Source organism: Mesoplodon mirus (assembly GCF_964341445.2).
Source record: "Mesoplodon mirus genome assembly, chromosome: 2".
Taxonomy (NCBI): Eukaryota; Metazoa; Chordata; class Mammalia; order Artiodactyla; family Ziphiidae; genus Mesoplodon; species Mesoplodon mirus.
The window spans coordinates 212,411,415-212,430,050 of NC_138977.1; the positions used below are offsets into that span (position 1 = coordinate 212,411,415).

Sequence of the window (18,636 nt, forward strand, 5' to 3'; positions counted from 1 at the left end):
AGAAAGCAAAACAGCCTTATTGCTGATATGGAGAAAGTTTTAGTGGTCTGGATAGAAGATCAAACCAGCCAGGACATTCCCTTGGGCCAAAGCCTAATCCAGAGCAAGGTCCTAACTCTCTTCAATTCAATGAAGGCTGAGAGAGGTGAGGAAGCTTCAGAAGAAAAGTTTGAAGCTAGAAGAGGTTGGTTCATGAGGTTTAAGGAAAGATGCCATCTCCATAACATAAAAGTGTAAGATGAAGCAACAAACACTGATGTAGAAGCTGTAGCATGCTACCCAAAAGAACTAGCTGAGATCATTAATGAAGGTGGTAACACTAAACAACAGATTTTCAGTGTAGACAAAACAGCCTTATGTTGGAAGAAGATGTCATCTAGGACTTCTGCAGCTAGAGAGAAGTCAATGCCTGGCTTCAAAGCTTCAAAGAACAGGCTGACTCTCTTGTTAGGGGCTAATGAAGCTGGTGACTTTTAAGTTAAAGCCAATGCTCATAACCCATTCTGAAAATCCTAGGGCCCTTATGAATTATGCTAAATCTACTCTACCTTTACTCTATAAATGAAACAACAAAGCCTAGCTGACAGCACATCTGTTTACAACATAGTTTACTGAATATTTTAAGCCCACTGTTGAGACCTACTGCTCAGAAAAAAAGATTCCTTTCAAAATACTACTGCTCACTGACAATGCAACCGGGTTAACCAAAAGCTCTGATGGAAATGAAATATACAACAAGATTAATGTTGTTTTTATGCCTGCTAACACAGCATCCATTCTGCAGCCCATGGATCAAGGAGTAAGTTTGACTTTCAAGTCTTATTATTTAAGAAATACATTTTGGAAGGCTATAGCTGCCAGAAATAGTGATTCCTCTGATGGATCTGGGCAAAGTCAATTGAAAACCTTCTGGAAGAGATTCACCATTCTGAATGCCATTTAGAGCATTCATGATTCATTGGAAGAGGTCAAAAATATCAACCTTAACAAGAGTTTGGAGAAATTGATTCTAATCCTCATGGATGACTTGGAGGGGTTCAAGACTTCAGCAGAGGAAGAAACTGCAGATGTGGTGGAAATAGCAAGCGAACTAGAATTAAAAGTGGAGCCTGAAGATGTGACTGAATTGCTGCAATCTTATAAAACTTTAAAAAGAGGAGTTGCTTTTTATGGGTGAGCAAAGAAAGTGGTTTCTTGAGAAGAATTTACACCTGTGAAGACTGCTGAAATGATAACAAAGGATTTAGAATATGACATAAACTTATTTGATAAAGCAATGGCAGGGTTTGAGAGGATTGACTCCAATTTTGAAAGAAGTTCTACTGTGGGTAAAACGCTATCAAATAGTGTTGTGTGCTATGGAAAAGGAAAGTCACTTTATGTGACAAACTTCATTGTCATCTGTTTTAAGAAACTGCCGCAGCCACCCCAACCTTCAGCAACCAACACCCTGATCGGTCAGCTGCCATTAACATCAAGGCAAGGCCCTCCACCAACAAAATGATTACGACCGGCTGAAGGCTCAGACCATGGTTAGCATTTTTTTAGCAATAAAATATTTGTTAATTAAGGTATGTACATTGGTTTTTATTAGACATAATGCTATTTCACACTTAGTAGACTACAAGTATAGTGTAAACATAACTTTTACATGCTCTGAGAAACCAAAAACTTCATGTGACTCACTTTGTTACAATATTTGCTTCATTGCGGTGGGCTGGAACTGAACCCGCAATATCTCTGAGGTATGCCTATACTAACAGTTTATTCATTCTTTTTGTACATCCATCTACATCCACAAATAATTGAGGATGTTTCTAATATTAAAGCACATCCAAAAGAAAACAGTTAAGAACAAAACCACTCAAAAAAAAAGAAAGAAAAAATAGTTATAAAAAGAAGAAATCTAGCTATACCAAATATTTAGGATTGGTTAATCATTACGACTGAACAACTGAGGTTTGTCTGTGAATTTACCAGAAGCCTAAGTAGAAAGGAGAATAGAGAATTTATGAAATAGCATTTTTGAGCACATTTAACGTCCTAGTTACTATGTGAAATGTTTTACATACATCAGCTTATTTGACCCATACATCAGCTTACGATCATCAGTTAATGACAGTGGCCACCACATACTGAATCCATTCTCAGTGAGATGACATAAAATGTCTCAAGTACACTCAGTACAAGGCTAGGTTCCAACTCAGCCATGTCTGATTCCAAAATCCATAACCTAATAGCTCTCTTTGTCACATAAAAGGAAGCATATAATTAAGTAGATACAAGAAAAAATAGGAGATGCATATACTCTTTATTTTTATTAAAAGAAAAGAGTGTTATCTTAATGAGCTCCAAGTCAGCAAGCCCCAAATTTTCCTCACTACTTCAAACCACTAGAGGTTAAGGTAGAGTTCACCTTGAAGGGTATCCAAGGGGCCTGCAACATACCTGTGGCAAGGAGAGGTTTTGAAAGCTGGGGGAGGAATATAGTGCAGGTAAACAAAGGTTAAGATTTCTGTGTAAGGTCACACAGCAAGGCAGTGCTACTCTTCCAGGCCTTCCCCTAGCACTTGGTTTATTAGATAGGATTAGATTAGATTTTGAAGGCTAAACCACTAAGAGAGAGTGAATTTTCACTCTTACCAACGGACCAGAAACAAAGAAGAAAGAGGAAAACCTGTAGACTACATATTTGTTCCCTTTACCATCTTTGATTGACATGGGGGTAGTCATTTGGCTTATTAAACTTGTTCATGGCATTCTTGCTTCTCAGCAGTGCTACACTGCACATCACCCCCCTAATTAACAGCTGTTTTCAGTCCATGCCAACTGCACAGGCTCAAGGCTAAAATACATCCTTGCTCAAGCTGGAGACCAGGTATATCATCCAAGAATGGGCATTTGATGGAACGCTGTGCTTTGCCTACTTCACAGCCACCTGGAAGTAAAGGGCTGGCCTGGGGTGTCTCAGAATTATAAAGCTGAAATAAACACTGACAGTGAGTGGCCAGTCAATGGATATGTCCTGAATTACCACACAGGCAGCCTTCACTCTGCGCAGTTCTGAAACGTAGTACACAGATTTCAGGTACCATGTGGTACAGTGCAGCAACACCAGTCCCCCAACAACACAGTTCCATTTTCAGTTACCATGGCATACGAACTGTGAGAAATTGAATAAGGTAGAAACTCTGCCACCAGCTCATCAGTCAATAACAGATATGTCCCATGGTCAGTGGCCAATCGACTCACATCTTTCAAAAGCTGGTGGTGATTGGTCACTGCACATGTAATTCAGTTCACTCACAGCCAGCAAATCCTGGAGTGATGTTGTCTCCTTGTCTCTTGGTGATAAACCCATGGGATGTTTGACAAAAATGGATACTCAAAAGAGGAAGTTGGCCAACCCAAAGGAAGGCGCAGCAAAGAAATAACAAGTGGAGATACTAGGAGCAAAATTCAAATCCAATGTAAATAGTGCAGTAATAGCTGACAGTGGGATGCTGACTGCCACTACTGCAGCGCCTCTAGATAGGCAGTCAGAGGAACTTAGTGAAGGTGACTTAGCCACATGAATGAGGAAAGGGAGGATAAGATCCCAAAGGAATGGGCACCTTCAAAACCTTCACTTGAGAGTGTGTGGTGGCGCCGGCTTGAGGGAGTCTGCGGTGGTCAAGCTGGAGATGCGTCCCCCTGTCTGGAGCTGTGATGAGCACCCCAGCCGTGCCCCAGGACCTGCAGCTGTTCCCGAGTCAGATGGCCCAGTCCACGTTCAGAGAGCAAAGAAGACAAAAACTCAAGGAGCATCTGTTAAAAGGAAAACCTTTTTTTTTGCATACAAACAGGAAAATCAGATATTATCCAGTGGTAGAGACAAAAGGGTGAAGACATCTGAAGGCCAGATCCAAGAAGAGACAAAAATTCTGAAATTTATCAGAATTTTTTTTGCCTTAAGAGAATGTTGGTAGACCTACTGGGATCAAGAATAATATAACAATTGGGCTTCCCTGGTGGCGCAGTGGTTGAGAGTCTGCCTGCCAATGCAGGGGACACAGGTTCATGCCCCGGTCCGGGAAGATCCCACATGCCGCGGAGCGGCTGGGCCTGTGAGCCATGGCCGCTGATCCTGAGCGTCCGGAGCCTGTGCTCTGCAATGGGAAAGGCCACAACAGTGAGAGGCCCGCGTACGGGAAAAAAAAAAAAATTGAAAAAAAAGAATAATATAACAATGGAAGAGAACTGTATTCCTTTAAAACCTTCTAATGAATTAACCAATTCAACTACAGCAATTGATACACCTAATTTTGAGGATAATAATCAAACTCTGCCGTTGTTACCAATTAAAGATGACCCCCAAAGTCAACATATGACGTTAAGCCAATCATTTCACCTTAAAAACAGTAAATAGAAACAAATGACTACAGAAAACCAAAGCAAGGTGCTAACATGCCCAAGAAACCTGTGCTTGGATCTTATCGTGGCCAAATTGTTCAGTCTAAGATTAATTCCTTTAGAAAACCTCTTCAAGTCAAAGATGAGCTCTGCAACAACGAAGAAACTTTCAGCTACTGTTTCTAAAGCCACAAAGTCTCAGCCTGTAGACGCCAGCAGTGTAACCGTGAAAAGTGATAGAGCCTCACATACGACGACTGCCACTAAATTTGTGAGCACTACATCTCAGAGCAGTCAACTTGTGCGACCTTCTATTAGAAGTCACCACAGTAATAACCAGGACGCCACAAAACAAGGCATCAGTAGGATGTCTGCCAGTGTTACAGTTTGGAAAGGACCTCGAGAGAAAGAATTATTACAGTTAAATACAGTTTCGTCTATTATCAAAACCAGTTCTTCTCAGGACATAGAAAGAAATAAGACACTATCAAGAAGCATGACATCTGAAATGGTAGTCAGGCCTGCTTCATCTTCTAATAGTAAACTGAGAGAAAAGTCAAAAAGCATTGACCAGTGCAGACATACCATGGTGAACGCAGCTATTGATAGTAGATGGACTCAGTGCAGAGAAACTGCGGAGAGAAAGGCTCGTCTGAGCGAGTGGAAAGCTAGCAAAGGAAGAGTGATGAAAAGGCCTCCGAACTCAGTGGTTACCCAGCCTGAGCCCGAAGCACAAGATGAAAAGCCAATTGGGTCCTTCTGGACTACCATGGCAGAAGAAGATGAACAACGATTGTTTACTGAAAAAGTAAACAAGAGACATTTTCTGAATGCCTAAACCTGATTAACGAGGGATGTTCAAAAGAAGAAGTATTGGTTACACTGAATGACCTGATTCAAAATATTCCAGATGCCAAAAAACTTGTTAAACATTGGATATGCCTTGCTCGTACTGAACCACTCACGAGTCCTATTGAAAATATTATTGCAATCTATGAGAAGGCCATTCTGGCAGGAGCTCAGCCTACTGAAGAGATGCGATGTGCAATTGTTGACATTCTGACAATGAAGAGTCAAGAAAAAGTTAAATTTGGAGAAAATATTGGGGAGTCTTGTGCAACCAAGGAACAAATCCAAGAAGCCACCATTGATGATATAAGTGTTAATCTGGGGTCAGAAAAACCGGAAATAGAAAATAAGCATCTTACAAATGTAGTATTTCAAGGTTGTGAAAAAAGAGCAAGATAACAAAACAAAAGATCCAACCAGTGATGTTAAAACCCACAATACAGAAATTAGGGTGGGTTGCTTGATTAAATATGTGTCTACTACTCCATACTTGCAAAGTGTGAAAAAGAAGATGCAGTTTGACTAAACAAATTCTGCATTTAAAGAGCTAAAGTTTCTCACACCAGTTAGACGTTTTCGATGTCTTCAAGAGAAGACTTCTAAATTGCCAGATATGTTAAAAGACCTTTATCCTTGTGTGTCTTCACTGGAACAGTTAACAGAGTTGGAAAGTGAAACTGACGCTTTTGTGTGCTGCCCCAGAGCAGCCCTGTGCCGCATGTACTCGGAGACTGACAAGACAGAAGAGAAGTGAAGCTCTTAAAGGAGTGGGGTTATATTATTCTGAGTTGGTTGGTTGGTTTGTTGTCGCTTTGCATGTCCCTTAGGTCAGGAGTTGCCAAGTACCTAAGTATTGACAGCAGTCAGCACTTACTAATGTCCACTCTATAGCAGGTGTTGCCTTCTGTGCGACGGAAAGCTAATCCTACCTTGTCGATCTCAATAGACCGACTTTTTCTCTAAGACAGGTAAATTTTGTCAAGACAGAGTTAGCTTGCTTTGTCACCCAATTCTAGTAGCCCAGACTGCTGTGGTCTCCTGTGTTCCTGGGACTCTGCCCCTGGTTCTTCATTGTCACTCTCCAGCAATGCCAGTGAGTCTGCATCTGTGGTCTCTTGGCCTCTTTCTTTTTTATTGTAGCCGAGGTCCCCAAGAGGGATAGTTAATACTCCATTTCTACGAGAAGATACTTTGTTAGAAGCAAGAAAATGTGCCTAGTGGGCATTCAGAACTTTAAATCTGAGTTCCTTTCTTTAGTTCCTTTTCTAACTTGACTATCTAAAATGTTAAAAATTTTAACTTCCATCACTTCATTTGATATAGTTTATAGACTAATAGAAGGGAGTTAGAGAAGGAATATATAATATTTCATAAATGTCATCCTAGTTTAGGTAGTATTTCTAAAATAACTAATACTTAAAATTGATTTCTCCCTTGTATAAAAACTTCATGTCTCCTAAAACATGATAGTCATACACAGTAAGTAGGTGTCTGCTTCCCACACATAAATACCACCAGTAAAATTGTTTTGTAAGTCTCTGAACTAATACTTAAATGGCATACATCCTTTACCAACTCTACAGTTTCAATTAAGGAGTTAGTCATTGTAAAAGATTAGGTAGTTTTGGGCTTCCCCAGTGGCACAGTGGTTGAGAGTTCGCCTGCCGATGCAGGGGACGCGGGTTTGTGCCCCGGTTCAGGAAGATCCCACATGCCGCGGAGCAGCTGGGCCCGTGAGCCATGGCCGCTGAGCCTGCACGTCCGGAGCCTGTGCTCCACAACGGGAGAGGCCACAACAGTGAGAGGCCCGCATACCGCAAAAAAAAAAAAAAAAAAAAAAAAAAGATTAGGTAGTTTTAAAACTGCATAATATGAATGTGGTTGAAAATCACATACTTACTCTTATTTATGTTCATTAATTCCATTTGTATAATAGTGCCAATCTTTGTTCTATTTATTGTCTTATGTTCTACACAGTAGGGTTTTTATTCCTTTTAAACTGTGTACCTAATATGTATACAATAAATGAAAACATCTATATATTAAAAAAAACAAACCTTCACTTGAAAAGAACTCTTAGCGCTGTTTCACAACCTTTAAAGTGCAATGGATAAAATGTTGGAAGCTACTCCAAACTTAGAAAGAAGCAAGACAATTTGACAAGGCACAGAAAGGATGTTGACGCAGGCAGTATTATGAGTTATGTGATGAGAAGAAGGCAGGCACTCTTCAAACTACTATTTATAACTTTTTTTTTACAAGAAGCAAAACATTTTTATTCTCGATGTTTCTGATGTTTTAAGTAACACTGTATTAAGTGAATATTAGTTCTATTTTTCCCATATCCCTATACTTTCATAAGTAACAGTAAGAGAGCTTTTAATGTTTTGATGAAAATTCTTAAAGGTCACAGAACAATAGTAAATTATCACGTAGATTATCAAAACCATATTGTGTGGATTTAGTTTGTGTGATCATTTTTACAGTCCCACATTACTATGCAAAGTAAGGACTTCCTGTATTTCCCTGATCTTTCACTGAGGTGTTCTGCTCATATAAGGCATAATACAAAAACAGTGCCCCCATAAAAGGGGCCCATAGCATGCATGGAATAAGATTCACGGGCATGACCTATGTTCATTTAATTAACCTCTGCTTAGGGTTTCAGCCTGGATAAAGTCCTAAAAATGAAAGAGGCAAATTGAAAAGTCATGTGATCTTTTCGAGGCAAGAGCTTGTGGGATCTAAGTTGTGTATGACTGGAAGCTTGTAGGTTATCCAAAAGGAAGATCTATATATCTAAATGCAAGTGCTAAGCAGATATTTGGAGTTTCCACTCTGATTCTCAGAAGAAACCCAGGCTAAAGATAAATAACTAGGAGTCATTGTCCTGCTAGTTACAGCCAAGATCGTTAACCACACCTAAAGTCTGCCCAAGAGAGTGAGACAGACTCTACCTTCTGTATCTCAGTTCTTTGAGTGATAGAACCCAGATTTTTTTGTTCTTCTCACCCCACGTGGTTAGATGTTCAGGGCCTCTTCCCTGCCACAGAACATAGATCCTTATTAGTCTAAAACTGCAAGGTTAGGGCATGGGCCTGATGTAGCTCCTCCCATTGAAGTGAGAGCCGAGAGCTTCTGGGTAAGTGTCCCTCAATGATGACAGGAGAGTGAGACACAAACATGTCTATTTTTGTTAGCCAGATTGTATCATGTAACACCTGGGACTCAAAGTCAATTGCAACAGCAAGAGGACAAGCCTAAGAACCAAGATACCTGCTAAGGGGAACAGAACAAAAGAGGGAAGTGACCTGAGCTGCTAAATTAACCCACCTGGAACTGACCGATGTGGAGATTTCTTGACATGTGAGACACATGTCCTTACAATGTAAGCTGTCACTTGCAGCTGAAACATCCTAATACATCAGACAAAAACCTGAGAAATGACAGAGACTAGAGGAGCCAGGGAAAAAGACAAGGACTCAGGGAGGAGGTAAGAGAACCATGAAGTTCCAAAGAAGGGACCTAGAATGGGGAATCCTGGCTCCAATGGATCTCTCTGATCCAAAGATTTTTTTTCAACTTTATTGAAATATCATTGACAAATAAAATTGTAATATATTTAATGTGTGCATCTGATCCAAGATTTTTCAGTAGACAATCTGCTTTCTCTTACAAGTGGTAATGCCATTTCCAAATATAGATGCAGGTCAGTGAGGACCTAAGAGTCAAGTAAGCAGGGGAAGAAAAATCACTGTCACTGCCTTAACCAGAGAGAATTTGGTATTTAGTTTTTCTTTAAAAATCTTGATTACATCTTTCAAGGCTCTCAAGCTGTTGACACGAACAAAATGAAGACGAACATCTTGGCAGGTGGTAGAAAATGAACAAGCACAGGGAACCAGAAACAACAGAAATGAGATAACCTAGAGCTTCAGTAATGCTGAAATTATCCACAACACAGGAGGAGATGACTATTAACAAAAGATACCGATAAAGGACCAAATGGAACTGCTGAAAACTAGCTCTATTATGTTTCTGCAGTTCAAATTAAATCAGATGTGGCATCTGTATTTAAGCAAAAAATGTCTGTGGGGAGATTTTGTTGTTTGTTACTGAATTGGAATATCAAGACAGAATCCTCTACTCAATAGTCTTAAAAATTAAATAAAGGGTGCTTGTATAATGAATGCTTTGTAGTTATGATGACACAGTGCCTAAAGGCTGGGGTGGTACAAATTACTGTTCTGGACCTGAAACTAGAGTTAGGTCAAGAAAGACAATTTTCTCCTCTTATGTGCCAACTACCGAAGCTCAAATTCATTATGTAGAGATTAAGAGCTCTGGCTTTGGAGTCTGACAAACCTGGATAATACCAGCCCTGCCGTCATTTGTGATATGATCTTATGATCACAAAGTCTCTGAGCTTCCGTCTCCTCATGTGAGACTAGGAGCAATTATAACATAAGATTATTTTATATATATATATATATATATATATATAGTTATTATAAATATTTAATGAGACTGTTCTTATAATAACCTAAGTCAAAATGACAGAAATAACCAATATACATTAAACATGTATCATGTGGCAGGCATTTTATTAAGAGAAATGACAGAGAGAGACAAGAGTTGGGTTCATCAGCGAGGCCTAGTTAGTGAAGAGAAAATGCAGGCTTGTGTTGAAAATGTGAGGAATTTAGTTTCTTTCTAGATCAAGGTGACTTAAACAGTGGTTTTCATCAGCAAGACCAGTCAATTCCTTAGACAGACAAGGTATTTAGCTTATATTGAGTAATTTGAGTGACCTTAATAAGACCCAAACTTGCTCCCTCATTTTTGTTTGAAGTTCTATTATGTCTCTGTCTTAAGCTTTGCCCTCCCCCTGAAGAATTCTGTAACACACATGTGTTCTGTAAATCAGCCTGACATCTCTTCCCTCCTTCATTTCTAACAGTCTCTTCCTTCCTTTGAAGACCTGGACATTCCCTGACTCCAAGTATTTCTGGTGGGGCCTTCAGTGCACAATCCCCCCAAATCCTGGCTGTAAAGGGGATGGGGAAGATGGGCAGGGGTGTCACATGACCCAGCCCCCGTGTGATTATTCTATCTCAGTTCTCTGATCCTGAATGGGCAGGTGATGCTGGGATTTTATAATTGGGTGTTTACCCAGCTCCTGTGTGATTATTCTATCTCAATTCTCTGATCCTGAATGGGCAGGTGACGCTGGGGTTTTATAATTGGGTGTTTAGACACAGAAGCCTTCCGTCCCCCGGATTACAGGCTGTGACCCCCAGAACTGCTGTCATCCAAGTTACATCTACTGGGAGGAGATAAATCTGCAGGAGGAGAAAATGAAATCAACAAAGAGAAGCAGAAGGAAAAACACAGCTGAGAGATGAGAAGCCCTGAGGATACTTATTATTTAGGTCCCCAGATTCAGTCACACCTCAGGTTAGCCTCTCCTCCATCCTTCCCAGCTACAGAAACCAACAAATTCTCTTTTTTGTTCAAGCTACTTTAATTTGAGTTCTGTCACCTTTTTTTTTTTTTTTTTTTGCGGTACGCGGGCCTCTCACTGTTGTGGCCTCTCCCGTTGTGGAGCACAGGCTCCGGACGTGCAGGCTCAGCGGCCATGGCTCACGGGCAGCCACTCCGCAGCATGTGGGATCTTCCCGGACCGGGGCACGAATCCGTGTCCCCTGCATCGGCAGGTGGACAACTCAACCACTGCACCACCAGGGAAGCCCAAGTTCTGTCACCCTTAATCAAGAGTCCAGATTAATATATACCTAATCTAAAGCAAGTGCATGATTATTTAACTAAAAGAAAAAAAAAAAAACCTAACATTTTGAGGTGGAAAAACATGATGGAAACTATAGAATGAAAATGTTTGTAAGTTGCTGGTTTTGAACACAGTTCTACCTCCACGGATCCCTTTGAGATTTCATGGGGAAACTTTACCCTGTATGTGCGTACTTCTTTCTGCCACCAAAGACTTGTGACTTCCCAGAAAGAACTTTTGTCTGCTCCAGGTCAGTTGGCCCCAAAAGAATCATTTGCTGGGGTCACAGGGTCAAAAGCTCTCTCGGATGTTCAGAGTGCCTGCAGCTAATGTAAAGATTTCTTGCTGCCAGATTGTTAAAAGGGATTCAAGCAGAAAGGTATGGGAGAAGAAAGTTAAGAGGGGAGGTGTGGAGCTGAAGCCAGGTGGAGGTAACCCAGAAGAGGCAATAACTCATGCTCAAACAGGCCAGGGGATGGAAATAGGAGAAATAAGATGCCAGGGTCAGTCTTGAGTCTACTGATGACAGGACAGGAAAAATCTGTTTTCAGCCTTTCCACGCATTTATTAAACACAGTGTCTGATGGTTTTGGAGAACCAAAAATAAAATAGCTCTGGTCCCAAAGAGTCAGAAATAGAGCATACATCTAGGATGAATTCCTTGTCCCCCAGAGCTCATCAGCTTTCTAAACTTATTTACCCATTGATCCCTTTGTTTCCTGAACACAAGTTTTTGTTTTCATTGTTGTTTCAGATAACAGCATTAACATCTCTGGTAGTAACAGGACTACCTTTTCTTGCTTAATAATAGCTTTCATTTATTGAGTACCTGATATGCACCAGGCATCCCACTAAGCACTCGACATGCCGTATCTCATTCCATTCTCACAGAAGGCCTATTACTTAGGAGGAAGCATTATCCCTATTTTACAGATGAGGTAACAGCCTCAGAATGGTTAAATAACTTGCCCTAGGTTGCTGCTATTCAAAATGCTGCTCTGTGAGTTCTTGCTATCAGTCAGCAAGGGAAAAAGAAACCTACTCTAGGAGGTAAATCAATACCCTGCTGCTTCCTTCATTGAGAAAGTTTTGCTTTGGGGTAAAAAAAAAAAAAAAAAAAAAAAAAAAGTCAGCAGACTAATGGTGTTTTTAGTGATGTAGCTGATTTACATTCTGGCACAAGCTCCTGATCTCTTCCCTGACTGGTAACAGTCTACGGACTGAGGGTGGTCTTTGTGTAGCACTGTTGCCGATCATAGAACTATGTGAGGAGAGGAGACAGGATTAAAACCCGAGCATGCCTGGCTTCAAAGCCTTGTCTCTGAAAAACACCCTATAACACTGTGAATCAACTATACTTCAATTAAAAAAAAAGAAACCCACCCTGATCTACTGTCTCCTGTAATGCAGTTCTACCGTCACCCACAATGTACCCAGGTTTCAGGCCATACCAGTTGGATTTCCCAAGCTATTAGATAAATGTACCCTCCCCCAAAAGTTTATATTCCCTTTCAAAGATAGACAAACCCATAGTCCAAGCAGAACCTGTAGAGTCTGTAAGACAAATACGTTATGACGTGGCCAGAGACCCGGTAGCTGAGCTGATGCATTCCAGAAGCAGGGAGCATCGGAGCCACACACTGACTTGTGCCCCTCTTCTCAGGTAGGGGGGAGCTTGCCACAGAGTCCCTTTCTAGGCTTGTTTCACTGTAGCTTATAATTAGGCATTGTCACTTTGATGACTAAATGAATTAGTGAGGATGACATGGGGACTCAGCAAAGGCTGAGATGGGGAGACTTTACAAAAATAAACAGCCAGAAAAAATTGCTCTGAAACAGTAAGGCAGACTTGTGGGAAGTCAGCATCAGGAATTACATGTGGCATCCTATGATGATTTAAATGACAACATGCCAGGGGCATCTGTTCCCCTCTCCATCCTTGAGTCTTGTCTGTATTTCCCTTTGAAATAGACACATTCCCTTCTCTGACTTACAGGGATATTCTTTCATTTGAACATTTATTGAGTCCTCATGTGTGTCAGGCATGATATTGAGTACTTAAAAAATCAAAAACAAAAAAAAACCAGCCAAACAAACAAAAAACTGAAAAAAAACCCTGATGCACCACAGAATTTCAAATAAAGCAATTCTACAGTCTTAGACCCCATCCAAGGAAACTGAGAAATAAAGATCAAATAAAGATCTTATGATCACACCAGCTTATTACATAGGCCTATAGCTGAACTCTGAGGCAGGTTAGAACAAGTCTTCAGGATAATAATAAGAGTAACAGGCAACACTTACTGCTGATCCAAGTATTATGTTAAGTACTTCACACGTGTTATTGTATTTAATTCTTACAACAATTTTAAGAAGTAGGGCTTATTATTTGCTTACTTTTATGGATGGGGAAATTGAAGCATAAAGAGGTTACTTAACTTATCCAATGTCACACGATTAGTGAGTGTTATATTTCAAGCCAATGCAGCCTGACTTCAGAGCCCTTGTTCTTTGCTTTCAACTTCTTTGAAATGGACTGTCAGGTTTCCTTTCTACCAGCTGAAGCCTATTTTTATTTCAATTAATTCATCAAGAACAAGAACATGCTGAATTCAAGCCACCTATCTTTCCACCTATCTTTTCCAGTGAAAACAAGGAGGCCTGTGCCCTGGTCAGCTCTCTTGGCCCTTCCACTCTGGCTGGGCTGACAGGACATGTGGGCAAAACACCACTTACGGGCAAGATCCCTTTAGATATAATAGCATTGGATCACACTGCTGGGCCAAACTCCATGGTTCACACCATTTGCAAAGAGATTGGAAAGCCATCTAGAGCACTGGTCCCAAACTGGTGTACTTAAAAAATACGGATATCCACCCCCCAGAGATTCTAATTTAATTAGGCTGGCATACTACATGAGCCTCAGAGCCTTAACATCTACCTAGGTGATTTTAATATCCCATAAAGTATGAGGATGACTGGTCTGTTGTTCGTTGTGTAGTGAATCAGAGTAAAGAACCAGAGGGCTCACCGCAGGCTATTAATTTTATACACAGTTGCCATATTACTACCTACTTTCACAAAAATGTGCTTTCACATAACTTATTTAGACATCTCAATCAATGAGGTACCTTTTGTTATACCCACTTTACAGGTGAGGGAATTGAGGAGCAGAGGGGAAAGCAACTTGCCTGGGGTAGAAATCAGAGTCAAGACTTCCACCTGAGGCTGTCTGCCTATAAAGACTGTTCTCTTGGGCTTCCCTGGTGGCGCAGTGGTTGGGAGTCCGCCTGCCGATGCAGGGGACATGGGTTCGTGCCCCGGTCTGGGAAGATCCCACATGCCGCTGAGCGGCTGGGCCCGTGAGCCATGGCCGCTGAGCCTATGCATCCAGAGCCTGTGCTCCACAACGGGAGAGGCCACAACAGTGAGAGGCCCACGTACCGAAAAAAAAAAAAAAAAGACTGTTCTCTTAACCACTAGCTATTCTGCTTCCCCACAGAAAGAGAGAACTCTCAAAGGAGTTGGATTAGGGCTGTACCCAGAAGGACAGACGCAAGGTCAAGGAAAGGGAAGCGTACCTATAAGAAGGATGGGTGCTCAGCAAAGTGTGGATGCCTCTGGGCATAAATGCATATGTATGGACAAATGCATATACTTCTGAGATGTTGAGAATTTCAGTCAAGAGCATAACAGGCCATCCTCACAGTGGATCAAGCCATTTTGGCTCTAACATTTTTGTTCTTCCTCTGACCAGGTCTGAAGAGAGAGGTAGGTGACCTAGGATGTGTGAAAGCCTGGGTAGGGTCACGGTGAGGAATTCCTAGAATGTGGTAAGTAAAAGAAAAGTAGAGAAATGGAGGCCCCTGAGAGCAGAGGGCTTCAGGAGCTGCAGTATCTGATATCTGGTCCTGGGTTTACCTGGATATCACCGCTGCCACTGACTATGTGTCAGGAGATGCTCGCTCTTCTTTACAAGATATTGATTCATTTAAGCCTCACTGAAGCCCTATGAGGCAAATTCTATCATGATCCCTATTTTACAGTTGAGAAACTGAGGCAGAGGGAAGTTAAGCAACTTGCCCAAGATCACGCAGTTATTAACTAGCAGAGCTGGAACTTGAACCCAGTAGTCTGGTTCCAGCACCTCTCAGTGATAATGACAATGGCTAACTCTTTTTTTTTCTTTCTTTTTTTTTTTTTTTTGCGGTACGCGGCCCTCTCACTGTTGTGGCCTCTCCCGTTGCGGAGCACAGGCTCCGGACGCGCAGGCTCAGCGGCCATGGCTCACGGGCCCAGCCGCTCCGCGGCATGTGGGATCTTCCCAGACCGGGGCACGAACCCATGTCCCCTGCATCGGCAGGCGGACTCTCAACCACTGCACCACCAGGGAAGCCTGACAATGGCTAACTCTTACTAGACTTACTCCGTGGGAGCCTGATATTTCACACACATTATCTCATGACCTCCTGATAATCACTATGAAATAGGCTCTACCGTCACTGCAGTCATTCTACAGAAGAGAAATCTTGGTACCAAATACCTCAGTCTGGCATTACCTGTGCTTTGGAAGAATTAAGGCAGGGGCTGGGCCCATCATTTGGGATAAGTGGTGAGGGGAGAGCACAGCGGACAGGAGGCGCAACTTTGAGGCACCATTTTGAGATCTACCAAGAAACCAAAAGAAACATTTTGAACAAGCGGGTGCGATTAGACCAGGTTTGTGGGAATCAGCAGCATTCACTGGGGCTCTTTGGGAGGCCTTACAGAGGACACTACTCCTGGGAATCAAAGCAGATTGAGAATGGACTATGTTCATTGCCTATCATAAGTAAGGTGCCTACTTGATGTCTAGAGAACTTGGATTCATTCAGCAAATACTTTTTGACTCTCTTCTATGGCCCAGGCACTGTTCTAGGAATTTGTAGTTTGCTGGTGAATTAAAGAGACAAAGGGCATGCATCTTAGAGAATCACATGTTCTAATGAGCAGCTTCTTGGCAGAAAAGGAGAGATGAACAATCCCTACCCCTAGGGATGCTGAATGAAGGGTTAAGAGACCTGAATTCTAACGTGTCCTACACTGAAGCTCTCCATCATTCACTCTCTGGGTCTCAGTTTTCCCTTCTGTAAACTGGAGTGTATTCCTACTTTACCTGTATAGTGGGAACAGAGGAAGATAACAAATAGATGAGCAAAAAGAAAGCATAGTGTAGCCACAAACAACAAACTCTCCTTCTGCTTTAAACCCACTTTCCCGAAAACTTTTATATAATTGCTGATAACAGATCGCTCAAGAGCGGGTGAGGACATGTTGCCTATTATACTTCATTTGAGCTCCAGAACTCCTGCTCTCTAGAGGGCCTTGGCAGATGATTAACAAGTCGTCTGATGAATATGCAACGTGATTCTGTCTTAATAAGTTTCTCAGCTGTTGGGAACTTGACAAGGAAAAAAAAAGCCATAGAAAAAAAAGCCATGGAAATATGTAATGTGGAAAAACTGCCTGCCCACCTCTCAGAGCTCCCACAGATGGGTCTCTCAGCCACAAATGGGCCTGGGCTTTTCCAGAGACACAAAATGCACTGCTGGTGGGACGCACCCACCCAGTCAGGGGTCTACCTGAAAGCATCTTCTTTCCCCTTATGATTTGCCTCCTTAGCCCTCTGTCTCTGAATTCTCAATACAGACAGATACACACACACACACACACACACACACACACCATTTTTCCGTATCAAATCAGAAGCAGGAAATGCTTACTTAGGGACAGGCACAACAGACTGAGCTAGGGTCCTAAGATAGATAGACCTGTGTTAAAATCCTGACTTCCCCACTTACTAGCTACTCAGTCTTGGCAATTCATTTAATCTTTTTGAGTTTCAGTGTCATTGTTAGTAAAATGGGCATAATAACCCCTATCTTATGGTGTTGTGATCAGGATTGTTTGTAGAGAGAGGTCGGAATACGTAGGTGTTTAATAAGCAGTAGTAATTGTGTTAACTAATATCATCATCACATCACCATTTCACATAAGATCAACGCCTCCTTCTGAGTTTTTGTGGACATTTATTGACTTTCTTGTCCAGCATCCATTCCTCCCTTTTCTTGTACTAGCACTCTGATTATCCTGTTCCCCAGCGCACGGGGGGAGGATAGAACCAACTCTACTAACCCCTGGCCACAGCAATTGGTTTTTGGAAAGGAGTTTATGACCCAATCCAAGCCAAAGAGCTGCAATCCTCTGACTTCAGTTGGAACTGCTAGAAAAAGTTCTCATCTTGTCTGGACTTCAACTCAGGAAAAGAGAAACCTGGAATTTCTAGAGGCACAAGGAGAGAGGATGGCTGAGACCAGCAAAGAAAGAAAGCAGAGCTAAGAAACAGACCGTCCTGATGACACTGCCTGAGCCCCTGCATCCAGCTGTATCTGAAGCCCTAGTACTTTCAGTTGCACGAGGCAACACACTCGTGGTGATTAAGTCAATGTAACTGAAGGTTTTGGTGGGTTTGGTCACATGCAAACTAAACATCTCTGACTTGGTGCATTTCACTGTATATAAATTGTAACACTAGAAATATATTTTTAAGTCAACGTTTTTTTCTGAGCTCTGTGCAGCTTAACATATCTTCCCAGGAACAATTCTCGTTGCCATTTTTACCAAGACATCTCTATGGAACTCATTTTTGGCCCATAAATGTGGCCCAAGTGCTAAAACAGCAGGTTCACACCACCTCCTACACAGTATCTGTGATTTGACACAGTCTTGCATGTTCAATAAAGATGTTAATTGATGCATCTTCTTCTAAACTCTGTGGGTTTTTAAAGTCTTAAGATACATAGATTAAAATTCACAGCATTTGTAGGCACTGATGTTTGGTTTCAGTTTTCAAGATTGTTATTTTAAAATGTGGGGATCTTCCAGGAAACATTAAGGTCTTGTTTACATGCAAACTATAGTTTAATTCTGCAAATTGTAAGAGTTTCATGGAACTCTTTGAGGGGGATATACATGATAATAACCACAGTCAGCCTCCTGTCTTTATGTTTGTTGACATAGGGCCAAATGTGCTTCATCATTATTCTTCAGTAAAGTGCTATTTGTGTGTTTTGCATTTCTCATTAACAACTGGTTTTCTTTCAGCTCATTAATGCTTGGGCCAAGTAGGTGGAAAGTGTACATGTCCAAGCAGTACATGGAGATGTTGCAGGTGAGTAAGACAGAGAGGAACCACAAAGGTTGTGACTGCGCACAGGGGTCGGGGTGCTGCCCACTTCCATGGTTCTGAACAGGCTGGGAACAATGGAGTGGCATCGTGCTTGCTATTTACTCAGTGTTGGGTTCTGAGGGCAACCCACATGGTTCATGCCACGTAGCGACTATTCTCCGTTGTAGCTAATTAATGCCCTTAGGTCCTAGTTTATATTACAGCTACTTAGATGAAGCATGCTTTTGAGTTGGACAGGCCTAAATTCCAATTCTGGTCATGAGACCTTGATTTGGATAATTTACTTCAATCTAAGTCTGAATCTCCTCATCTTTAAAATGGGGGCAAATCATGTCTACCTTCCAGGGCTGTGGTGCAGATTCAGTGGCCTAACACCTGT

General features: G+C 41.6%; 1 pseudogene across 1 annotated transcript; it reads left to right on the forward strand.

Moving 5' to 3' along the window:
* Positions 1–4,044: 4,044 nt before the first annotated feature.
* On the forward strand, positions 4,045–5,995 carry LOC309792578 (cytoskeleton-associated protein 2-like; annotated as a pseudogene). Its single transcript has one exon. The product of its transcript is annotated as a cytoskeleton-associated protein 2-like (transcript).
* The last annotated feature ends 12,641 nt before the right edge of the window (positions 5,996–18,636 follow it).